A 12429-nucleotide genomic window follows, 5' to 3' on the forward strand; every position below is an offset into this window, starting at 1 on the left:
ATAATTGTATACCACCTACCCGTGGTTTTTTTTTTCTTTCTTCTTTGTACATACTACTATAGTATAGTAGCTTACTGTAGCAGTCTGCGGTGCTGCTGAGCTGACAGTGTCCAGCAGGTCCGTCATCAGTCATCATTACCTAATAAATATATTATCTACCTGTCCGGCTGCAGTACTAGTGATATTATATATACATACATATATATATTGATTTCATCTCATTATCAATCATCCAGTCTATATTAGCAGCAGACACAGTACGTTAGTCCACGGCTGTAGCTACCTCTGTGTCGGCACTCGTTAGTCCATCCATAATTGTATACCACCTACCCGTGGTTTTTTTTTTCTTTCTTCTTTGTACATACTACTATAGTATAGTAGCTTACTGTAGTAGTCTGCAGTGCTGCTGAGCTGACAGTGTCCAGCAGGTCCGTCATCAGTCATCATTACCTAATAAATATATTATCTACCTGTCCGGCTGCAGTACTAGTGATATTATATATACATACATATATATATTGATTTCATCTCATTATCAATCATCCAGTCTATATTAGCAGCAGAAACAGTATGTTAGTCCACGGCTGTAGCTACCTCTGTGTCGGCACTCGGCAGTCCATCCATAATTGTATACCACCTACCCGTGGTTTTTTTTTTCTTTCTTCTTTGTACATACTACTATAGTATAGTAGCTTACTGTAGCAGTCTGCGGTGCTGCTGAGCTGACAGTGTCCAGCAGGTCCGTCATCAGTCATCATTACCTAATAAATATATTATCTACCTGTCCGGCTGCAGTACTAGTGATATTATATATACATACATATATATATATATATATATATTGATTTCATCTCATTATCATCCAGTCTATATTAGCAGCAGACACAGTACGGTAGTCCACGGCTGTAGCTACCTCTGTGTCGGCACTCGGCAGTCCATCCATAAGTATACTAGTATCCATCCATCTCCATTGTTTATCTGAGGTGCCTTTTAGTTGTGCCTATTAAAATATGGAGAACAAAAATGTTGAGGTTCCAAAATTAGGGAAAGATCAAGATCCACTTCCACCTCGTGCTGAAGCAGCTGCCACTAGTCATGGCCGAGACGATGAAATGCCAGCAACGTCGTCTGCCAAGGCCGATGCCCAATGTCATAGTACAGAGCATGTCAAATCCAAAACACCAAATATCAGTAAAAAAAGGACTCCAAAACCTAAAATAAAATTGTCGGAGGAGAAGCGTAAACTTGCCAATATGCCATTTACCACACGGAGTGGCAAGGAACGGCTGAGGCCCTGGCCTATGTTCATGGCTAGTGGTTCAGCTTCACACGAGGATGGAAGCACTCAGCCTCTCGCTAGAAAAATGAAAAGACTCAAGCTGGCAAAAGCACCGCAAAGAACTGTGCGTTCTTCGAAATCCCAAATCCACAAGGAGAGTCCAAGTGTGTCGGTTGCGATGCCTGACCTTCCCAACACTGGACGTGAAGAGCATGCGCCTTCCACCATTTGCACGCCCCCTGCAAGTGCTGGAAGGAGCACCCGCAGTCCAGTTCCTGATAGTCAGATTGAAGATGTCAGTGTTGAAGTACACCAGGATGAGGAGGATATGGGTGTTGCTGGCGCTGGGGAGGAAATTGACCAGGAGGATTCTGATGGTGAGGTGGTTTGTTTAAGTCAGGCACCCGGGGAGACACCTGTTGTCCGTGGGAGGAATATGGCCGTTGACATGCCTGGTGAAAATACCAAAAAAATCAGCTCTTCAGTGTGGAGGTATTTCAACAGAAAAGCGGACAACAGGTGTCAAGCCGTGTGTTGCCTTTGTCAAGCTGTAATAAGTAGGGGTAAGGACGTTAACCACCTCGGAACATCCTCCCTTATACGTCACCTGCAGCGCATTCATAATAAGTCAGTGACAAGTTCAAAAACTTTGGGTGACAGCGGAAGCAGTCCACTGACCAGTAAATCCCTTCCTCTTGTAACCAAGCTCACGCAAACCACCCCACCAACTCCCTCAGTGTCAATTTCCTCCTTCCCCAGGAATGCCAATAGTCCTGCAGGCCATGTCACTGGCAATTCTGACGATTCCTCTCCTGCCTGGGATTCCTCCGATGCATCCTTGCGTGTAACGCCTACTGCTGCTGGCGCTGCTGTTGTTGCTGCTGGGAGTCGATGGTCATCCCAGAGGGGAAGTCGGAAGACCACTTGTACTACTTCCAGTAAGCAATTGACTGTCCAACAGTCCTTTGCGAGGAAGATGAAATATCACAGCAGTCATCCTGCTGCAAAGCGGATAACTGAGGCCTTGACAACTATGTTGGTGTTAGACGTGCGTCCGGTATCCGCCGTTAGTTCACAGGGAACTACACAATTTCTTGAGGTAGTGTGCCCCCGTTACCAAATACCATCTAGGTTCTACTTCTCTAGGCAGGCGATACCGAAAATGTACACAGACCTCAGAAAAAGACTCACCAGTGTCCTAAAAAATGCAGCTGTACCCAATGTCCACTTAACCACGGACATGTGGACAAGTGGAGCAGGACAGGGTCAGGACTATATGACTGTGACAGCCCACTGGGTAGATGTATGGACTCCCGCCGCAAGAACAGCAGCGGCGGCACCAGTAGCAGCATCTCGCAAACGCCAACTCTTTCCTAGGCAGGCTACGCTTTGTATCACCGCTTTCCAGAATACGCACACAGCTGAAAACCTCTTACGGCAACTGAGGAAGATCATCGCGGAATGGCTTACCCCAATTGGACTCTCATGTGGATTTGTGGCATCGGACAACGCCAGCAATATTGTGTGTGCATTAAATATGGGCAAATTCCAGCACGTCCCATGTTTTGCACATACCTTGAATTTGGTGGTGCAGAATTTTTTTAAAAACGACAGGGGCGTGCAAGAGATGCTGTCGGTGGCCAGAAGAATTGCGGGACACTTTTGGCGTACAGGCACCACGTACAGAAGACTGGAGCACCACCAAAAACTACTGAACCTGCCCTGCCATCATCTGAAGCAAGAAGTGGTAACGAGGTGGAATTCAACCCTCTATATGCTTCAGAGGTTGGAGGAGCAGCAAAAGGCCATTCAAGCCTATACAATTGAGCACGATATAGGAGGTGGAATGCACCTGTCTCAAGCGCAGTGGAGAATGATTTCAACGTTGTGCAAGGTTCTGATGCCCTTTGAACTTGCCACACGTGAAGTCAGTTCAGACACTGCCAGCCTGAGTCAGGTCATTCCCCTCATCAGGCTTTTGCAGAAGAAGCTGGAGACATTGAAGGAGGAGCTAACACGGAGCGATTCCGCTAGGCATGTGGGACTTGTGGATGGAGCCCTTAATTCGCTTAACAAGGATTCACGGGTGGTCAATCTGTTGAAATCAGAGCACTACATTTTGGCCACCGTGCTCGATCCTAGATTTAAAGCCTACCTTGGATCTCTCTTTCCGGCAGACACAAGTCTGCTGGGGTTGAAAGACCTGCTGGTGAGAAAATTGTCAAGTCAAGCGGAACGCGACCTGTCAACATCTCCTCCTTCACATTCTCCCGCAACTGGGGGTGCGAGGAAAAGGCTCAGAATTCCGAGCCCACCCGCTGGCGGTGATGCAGGGCAGTCTGGAGTGACTGCTGATGCTGACATCTGGTCCGGACTGAAGGACCTGACAACGATTACGGACATGTCGTCTACTGTCACTGCATATGATTCTCTCACCATTGAAAGAATGGTGGAGGATTATATGAGTGACCGCATCCAAGTAGGCACGTCACACAGTCCGTACTTATACTGGCAGGAAAAAGAGGCAATTTGGAGGCCCTTGCACAAACTGGCTTTATTCTACCTAAGTTGCCCTCCCACAAGTGTGTACTCCGAAAGAGTGTTTAGTGCCGCCGCTCACCTTGTCAGCAATCGGCGTACGAGGTTACATCCAGAAAATGTGGAGAAGATGATGTTCATTAAAATGAATTATAATCAATTCCTCTGTGGAGACATTGACCAGCAGCAATTGCCTCCACAAAGTACACAGGGAGCTGAGATGGTGGATTCCAGTGGGGACGAATTGATAATCTGTGAGGAGGGGGATGTACACGGTGATATATCGGAGGATGATGATGAGGTGGACATCTTGCCTCTGTAGAGCCAGTTTGTGCAAGGAGAGATTAATTGCTTCTTTTTTGGTGGGGGTCCAAACCAACCCGTCATTTCAGTCACAGTCGTGTGGCAGACCCTGTCACTGAAATGATGGGTTGGTTAAAGTGTGCATGTCCTGTTTATACAACATAAGGGTGGGTGGGAGGGCCCAAGGACAATTCCATCTTGCACCTCTTTTTTCTTAAATTTTTCTTTGCGTCATGTGCTGTTTGTGGAATGTTTTTTGGAAGGGCCATCCTGCGTGACACTGCAGTGCCACACCTAGATGGGCCCGGTGTTTGTGTCGGCCACTAGGGTCGCTTATTACTCACACAGCTACCTCATTGCGCCTCTTTTTTTCTTTGCGTCATGTGCTGTTTGGGGAGGGTTTTTTGGAAGGGCCATCCTGCGTGACACTGCAGTGCCACTCCTAGATGGGCCCGGTGTTTGTGTCGGCCACTAGGGTCGCTTATCTTACTCACACAGCTACCTCATTGCGCCTCTTTTTTTCTTTGCGTCATGTGCTGTTTGGGGTGGGTTTTTTGGAAGGGCCATCCTGCGTGACACTGCAGTGCCACTCCTAGATGGGCACGGTGTTTGTGTCGGCCACTAGGGTCGCTTAGCTTAGTCATCCAGCGACCTAGGTGCAAATTTTAGGACTAAAAATAATATTGTGAGGTGTGAGGTATTCAGAATAGACTGAAAATGAGTGGAAATTATGGTTTTTGAGGTTAATAATACTTTGGGATCAAAATGACCCCCAAATTCTATGATTTAAGCTGTTTTTTAGTGTTTTTTACAAAAAACACCCGAATCCAAAACACACCCGAATCCGACAAAAAAAATTCGGTGAGGTTTTGCCAAAACGCGGTCGAACCCAAAACACGGCCGCGGAACCGAACCCAAAACCCGAAAAATTTCCGGCGCTCATCTCTACTAATGATTAACTATTTTGAGTGGACTGCAATATTGGATCTATAATCACATGCTGGTTACTAAGCTGAATAGTGAAAGTGCACTTATGGATCAATAAAATTATATGTGGATACTAAAAAGCAATCATATTGGATCCGTACCACAGCGCCGACTTGGGGGTATATTTACTAATATTCGTGTTTTTGCCGTTTTTAAGGGTGTATGATCTCGAATGGTATCGGGTGCATTGTACTGCAACTTTAATGCTACAGCAGGGGGATCCCACACTGAGTGTCTCCCATGCTATGGCATTACCCCTTCCCCCCGGGCTGGTTCGGCCTAGTGCTGGTTTTGCTTAAGTAAGGGGAATCCTATGCTTTATTTTTCTTTATTTGTGGGTTTTTGTATGGGGGGGCGCCAGTGCCTCACCAGTCATTGCCCTCACCGCAAGTCACTGATACAAACATAAACTGTAGATCTTACGAATAATCAAATTAGCATTTAATTAATGCATAATTGCATAAGGAAGAACATTCACAGGTAAGTACAAGTAAAATGATATGTGGGCAGAAATGGCCGCTGTTACCAGATACCAGACTGGGGGGTACATTTACTAAGCAGTGATAAGAGCGGAGAAGTGAGCCAGTGGAGAAGTTGCCCATGGCAACCAATCAGCACTGAAGTAACATCTATAATTTGCATACTATAAAATGATACAGAGCTGCTGATTGGTTGATGGGGAAATATCTCCACTGGCTTACTTCTCCACTCTTATCACTGCTTAGTAAATGTACCCCTGGGTGAGCCGGGTGGTGATCTCCCCGTTACCTCTGGGTAAGAACACTTCTCGGTGTCCCGTCCACACAGCACTGGGCTCACTCTCCAGAGCATCGCCCTCCTGCTCCTCCCGCACATCCTGCAGGGACAGCACTGGGTCCTCGGCAGGGGCCTTCCCCGTGCTCAGCTTTTCCCAGACCCAGACTCCCACAGCCCATCTTCTGCCGCCATCAGCCCAGGGAGAGGAGACTGAGTAACGCTGGTGGCGGGCGGAACTAGTCAGCGCAGCCACTGGCTGGGAGGATGTGAGAGTGGAGTGTCCGTGCAGCGCAGAGCGGGGGACGGCGATTACACCAGGACAATCACCGGAGATGGGGTAGCTCACTCCGGCCAGCCCAGCAGCTGGAACAACAGTGGATTTGATCCGCCACTGTCTGTATGCGGGCAGCAGGCTTAATCCGGCTATGGAGGGCAGAGAAGGAGGGGAGATAGCGCACTGCTGCACCCGGCTCTGCCACCGGCGGGGTAGCTGGAGGTAATCATTGACAAAAGCCTTGTCCTACCGCCACGTATAGGTGAGCACCACCAAAAAAACCTGAACCTGCCCTGCCATCATCTGAAGCAAGAGGTGGTAACGAGGTGGAATTCAACCCTCTATATGCTTCAGAGGATGGAGGAGCAGCAAAAGGCCATTCAAGCCTATACATCTGGCCACGATATAGGCAAAGGAGGTGGAATGCACCTGTCTCAAGCGCAGTGGAGAATGATTTCAACGTTGTGCAAGGTTCTGCAACCTTTTGAACTTGCCACACGTGAAGTCAGTTCAGACACTGCCAGCCTGAGTCAGGTCATTCCCCTCATCAGGCTTTTGCAGAAGAAGCTGGAGACATTGAAGGAGGAGCTAACACAGAGCGATTCCGCTAGGCATGTGGGACTTGTGGATGGAGCCCTTAATTCGCTTAACAAGGATTCACGGGTGGTCAATCTGTTGAAATCAGAGCACTACATTTTGGCCACCGTGCTCGATACTAGATTTAAAACCTACCTTGGATCTCTCTTTCCGGCAGACACAAGTCTGCAGGGGTTCAAAGAAATGCTGGTGAGAAAATTGTCAAGTCAAGCGGAACGCGACCTGTCAACATCTCCTCCTTCACATTCTCCCACAATTGGGGGTGCGAGGAAAAGGCTCAGAATTCCGAGCCCACCCGCTGGCGGTGATGCAGGGCAGTCTGATGCTGACATCTGGTCCGGACTGAAGGACCTGCCAACGATTACTGACATGTCGTCTACTGTCACTGCATATGATTCTGTCACCATTGAAAGAATGGTGGAGGATTATATGAGTGACCGCATCCAAGTAGGCACATCAGACAGTCCGTACGTATACTGGCAGGGAAAAGAGGCAATTTGGAGGCCCTTGCACAAACTGGCTTTATTCTACCTAAGTTGCCCTCCCTCCAGTGTGTACTCCGAAAGAGTGTTTAGTGCCGCCGCTCACCTTGTCAGCAATCGGCGTACGAGGCTACTTCCAGAAAATGTGGAGAAGATGATGTTCATTAAAATGAATTATAATCAATTACTCCTTGGAGACATTCACCAGCAGCAATTGCCTCCAGAAAGTACACAGGGATCTGAGATGGTGTATTCCAGTGGGGACGAATTAATAATCTGTGAGGAGGGGGATGTACACAGTGAAAGGGGTGATGAATCGGAGGATGATGATGAGGTCGACATCTAGCCTCTGTAGAGCCAGTTTGTGCAAGGGGAGATTGATTGCTTCTTTTTTGGTGGGGGTCCAAAACCAACCCGTCATTTCAGTCACAGTCGTGTGGCAGACCCTGTCACTGAAATGATGGGTTGGTTAAAGTGTGCATGTCCTGTTTATACAACATAAGGGTGGGTGGGAGGGCCCAAGGACAATTCCATCTTGCACCTCTTTTTTTCTTCTTTGCGTCATGTGCTGTTTGGGGAGTGTTTTTTTGAAGGGCCAGCCTGCGTGACACTGCAGTGCCACTCCTAGATGGGCCAGGTGTTTGTGTCGGCCACTAGGGTCGCTTATCTTAGTCACACAGCTATCTCATTGCGCCTCTTTTTTTCTTTGCGTCATGTGCTATTTGGGGAGTGCTGGGGGGCATGTCATCATGTGTAGCTGGCACTGCTGGGGGGCATGTCATGTGTAGCTGGCACTGCTGGGGGCATGTCATGTGTAGCTGGCACTGCTGGGGGGCATGTCATGTGTAGCTGGCACTGCTGGGGGGCATGTCATGTGTAGCTGGCTCTGCTGGGGGGCATGTCATGTGTAGCTGGCACTGCTGGGGGGCATGTTATGTGTAGCTGGCTCTGCTGGGGAGCATGTCATGTGTAGCTGGCACTGCTGCGAGGCATGTCATGTGTAGCTGTCATTGCTGGGGGGCATGTCATGTGTAGCTGGCACTGCTGGGGGGCATGTCATGTGTAGCTGGCACTGCTGGGGGGCATGTCATGTGTAGCTGGCTCTGCTGGGGGGCATGTCATGTGTAGCTGGCACTGCTGGGGGGCATGTTATGTGTAGCTGGCTCTGCTGGGGAGCATGTCATGTGTAGCTGGCACTGCTGCGAGGCATGTCATGTGTAGCTGTCATTGCTGGGGGGCATGTCATGTGTAGCTGGCACTGCTGGGGGGCATGTCATGTGTAGCTGGCTCTGCTGGGGGGCATGTCATGTGTAACTGGCACTATACTGGAGACATTGTGTGTACCTGACACTATACTGGAGACATTGTGTGTACCTGACACTATACTGGAGACATTGTGTGTACCTGACACTATACTGGAGACATTGTGTGTACCTGACACTATACTGGAGACATTGTGTGTACCTGACACTATACTGGAGACATTGTGTGTAAGGAACACTACTGTGGCTGTTATGTGTAAGGCTGCTAACTGTGTGCATAGAGGGTGTGTGAAAATATATTTATTTATAGTTTGATTATATGAACTTATGAAGCCACGCCCACTTTTCCATGAGGCCACACCCACTTTTCCAGGAGCGAGCGCGCATGAGTGTGTGTGTGTGGGGGGGGGGGGGGGGGCTCTTAAATCTTCTCGCTCAGGGTGCTAGTAGGCCTGGAGCCGGCCCTGCACTTACTGTCATATAATTAGTATTACCAGGCTTCCTATGATGGAGCAAATAGCTCCATGTGTAAGGTGTGTGACTGCAGAGTAATTAGTACCGGGTGTGACATCCTGAGACGTGTATAATACAGGGGATGTAATGGAAGGAGCACATATCTCCTATATGTACAGGCTTAGCTGTGGAAACCAATCACACAAGCCTGCCTGGCTGATTCCCCCCACTCCCCATTACATCAGTAGAACAGAAATATTTCGAAGAGACGTTGATTACAAAGTTATGATCGATGTCTCCCAAAGTCTCTGACTGTGACGTTATAACGTTGTTTATTACATGTATAATGTCATTAGTATGATTTAAGGCTCTTATGGTGACAGCGTACATGGCTGTAAGTGATGGCGGCAGTATAAAGGGCGCGATGTAAAGAGAGAGCGCTGTATAATTTATACTATACTTGTATAATGGTGAGCACATAAACAGTCATTATACATTGTGATTCCTGCATAAGATAATACAGATAAGCAATGAGGCATCATGCAGTTAGGAGCTATCCAGCCAATCATGTGTTATGTAAGAAACATCGGCTTTTGTCACAGTTCCCAGTAGGCGGAGCTTTACACAGTCCCCGCCCCATTCTCCCCCTACACACATAACACCCAGTGCGAGCGAGTGTAGCTCTGACTACAGTAATAGGGGGCACCAATGGTCTCAGTGTTACTGAATCGCAGCGCCCTAGAGTATCAGCATTTTATTCACAGGACTCCGAGGCCAAATGTTTTATATTAAGGAATTCAGCAAATATTACATAGATAAAATAGTGCTGGGCTGTCCTCCCTATGGTCAGCTGTGTGGTGATGGGCCGGGGATGTAGTCACAGTGATGTCACTCATAATGTCACCATCACACTATACTGACATCAGCACACCTGACAGATATTCCAGCCAATCACAGGTGTCAGAGGCAGAGATGTGTATTTTATATAGTTATAATGACAGCAACACACCAATAAGGGAACAGCTCCAGACACACTGGTCATGTGGTCATATACTGGGAGGAGCTCAGCTGTAGCTCCACCTACTGCTACATTCTATTGGCTGAGTGCTCCACCAATCATATTCCTCTCCATGTGATGTCACCAGTCTCTGGGAGGATTTCCTATGGTAATGTCTTCCAGCTCCTGACTCCCCCACATATAGTTATAGAACCTCTTGGTTCAAATAAACCGTTTCCTACCCATAATGCAGCATGGAGGGGCTCAGTGAGGGCGGCAGTGTAGGTGTGTAAGTGTCTGATTGGGGTCACACAGAGAATAAAAGGACAGCTGTCCTGCCTCATAATCCAGATATACCCTCACTCTGTCACAGGGGATACTGTCAGGTAACTGGATCTCTCTACTGTCATGTGTCACTGAGTACTGATTATTATCTCTACACAGACACCAGGACTTGTTATTATATCCAATGAGTGACTGACGTCCTCTCCTGTCTATACTGGGATAACACATCCCCACCCTCCACCACTCTGACTTACTGACATCCACCTCCCAGTAATGTCGCCCTGAGGAGAATCTCCTGGTGCTTATTACCTGATCACACTGAAATCTCTCTGGTGTTACTGGGTGATTCTGACTTGGTGACCAGGATGCAGTTTTCCTGTCACCTGATATCTGTATATTATTACCAGCTGTGGTTACATCCAGTAATATGTCTGTAGCCTCCTGCACATAGATCCTGTATTTATACCTGTTATTATATCAGATAATGTGTGTAATGTCTCTGAGATGAGACCCACATCCAGATCTCCTGCACCACGGACCTGGGTATCATGTCTCTCTGTGTCCTCAGTATCACACAAGTCCCCTGTGTCTGGTTCCTGTAAGACAGTCACTGATCAGACATGTACACAGCCTCCTCAATGTGACGCATCTTCCCGGACAGCTCGTCCTTCTTTATTTCCAGCTGCTGGATCAGGTCAGAGACTGAGAGTGAAACGCGCTGTTCCTGCCTGGAGATCTCACTGAGGACTCTCTCTCCAGGTCTGCCAGCTGTCTCCTGATGTCTCTAAACAGGGCAGTGACTGTCTCTGTTACACCCACTGCTTTTCCCTGTTCTTCTCTCCTGCGCTCCTGCAGACTCTGGACTCTTTTCTCAGTCTCCTCTCTCTTTATGGTTAGTTTCTGCAGAACATTTCTCAGCTTCTCTTTCTTCTTCTCAGAGGCCTCATCCAGCATCTCCACATGGTGTCCCCGATGTTCCCCAGCTGAACAGTACACACAAGATACAGGCAGCGTCCTCAGTGCAGTAATACTCCAGGATCTTCTTATGGACGGAGCATTTCCTGTTCCCAGGGCAGTGGTGGGATCACATAAGACGTGCTCTGATGACTTGCTGTGTACTCTCAGGTGATTATCACACAGAGAAGCCTCACACAGCAGACATGGATTTAGCAGCAGGTACAGGAGAGTCCACACAGTAAGTGCAGAAGATCCCAGTCTCCTCCTGATCTGGCCGAGTAGACAGGAACCTCCCCACTATGTTACACAGCGTTATGTTCCTCTGCAGTGCAGGACGCTCCTGACACTCTGCTCTGCATTCAGGACAAGTATACGCTCCAGCCTCCTCCTGTGTATCCAACACACGATCAATACAGACCCGGCAGAAGTTGTGGCCACATCTCAGGGTTACAGGATCTGTGTAAATGCTCAGGCAGATGGAACAGTCCAGCTCCTGTCTCAGATCAGCAGACGCCATCACTGGAAGCAGGAAAGAGAAATGAAAGTGAGAATTTCTGACACTCAGATACCAGTGAGGTCACATTCTGCACACAGGGCGAGCTGAGCTTCACTCAGATTAATAGCTACAGGCTCAGTTACACTAAAGGGCCGTACACACGGGGGAGATGTGTGCTCAGCGTTCTAGAACAGACTGCTCTGCACACATCTCTCCCCCCCCGATCAGCACGACGTGATGTGAGCTGAGCGAGGGCGCACATTTCACCCAGCGGTCAAATGAGCAGTGTGCTAGATTAAGGTCTGCATCAAGGGCGTAGCTACCATAGGTGCAGGCAGTGCAGCTGCTATGGGGCCCAGAGCTGAGAGGGGCCCACCTTCCTATCAAGTTACATGAGGTATATACATTTCTCTGACGTCCTAGTGGATGCTGGGAACTCGGTAAGGACCATGGGCTATAGCGGCTCCGCAGGAGACTGGGCACAAAAGTAAAATCTTTAGGACTACCTGGTGTGCACTGGCTCCTCCCCTATGACCCTCCTCCAAGCCTCAGTTAGATTTTTGTGCCCGGCCGAGAAGGGTGGACACTAGGGGCTCTCCTGAGCTTCTTAGTGAAAAGTTTAGTTTTAGGTTTTTTATTTTCAGTGAGACCTGCTGGCAACAGGCTCACTGCATCGAGGGACTAAGGGGAGAAGAAGTGAACTCACCTGCGTGCAGAGTGGATTGGGCTTCTTAGGCTACTGGACACCATTAGCTCCAGAGGG

The 12429-nt window shown here is 48.4% G+C and overlaps 1 long non-coding RNA gene across 1 annotated transcript in view; it reads right to left on the minus strand.

The window, feature by feature from the left end:
• The window catches only part of LOC134933685 (uncharacterized), a 38569-nt gene extending 27748 nt beyond the window's left edge, over positions 1–10821 (minus strand). Inside the window, exon 1 of the long non-coding RNA XR_010179757.1 lies at positions 10680–10821. This is a non-coding gene — a long non-coding RNA (uncharacterized LOC134933685). The remainder of the gene's footprint in view (positions 1–10679) is intronic.
• Positions 10822–12429: the final 1608 nt, after the last annotated feature.

Source organism: Pseudophryne corroboree, chromosome 6 (genome assembly GCF_028390025.1).
Source record: "Pseudophryne corroboree isolate aPseCor3 chromosome 6, aPseCor3.hap2, whole genome shotgun sequence".
NCBI classification, from domain to species: domain Eukaryota; kingdom Metazoa; phylum Chordata; class Amphibia; order Anura; family Myobatrachidae; genus Pseudophryne; species Pseudophryne corroboree.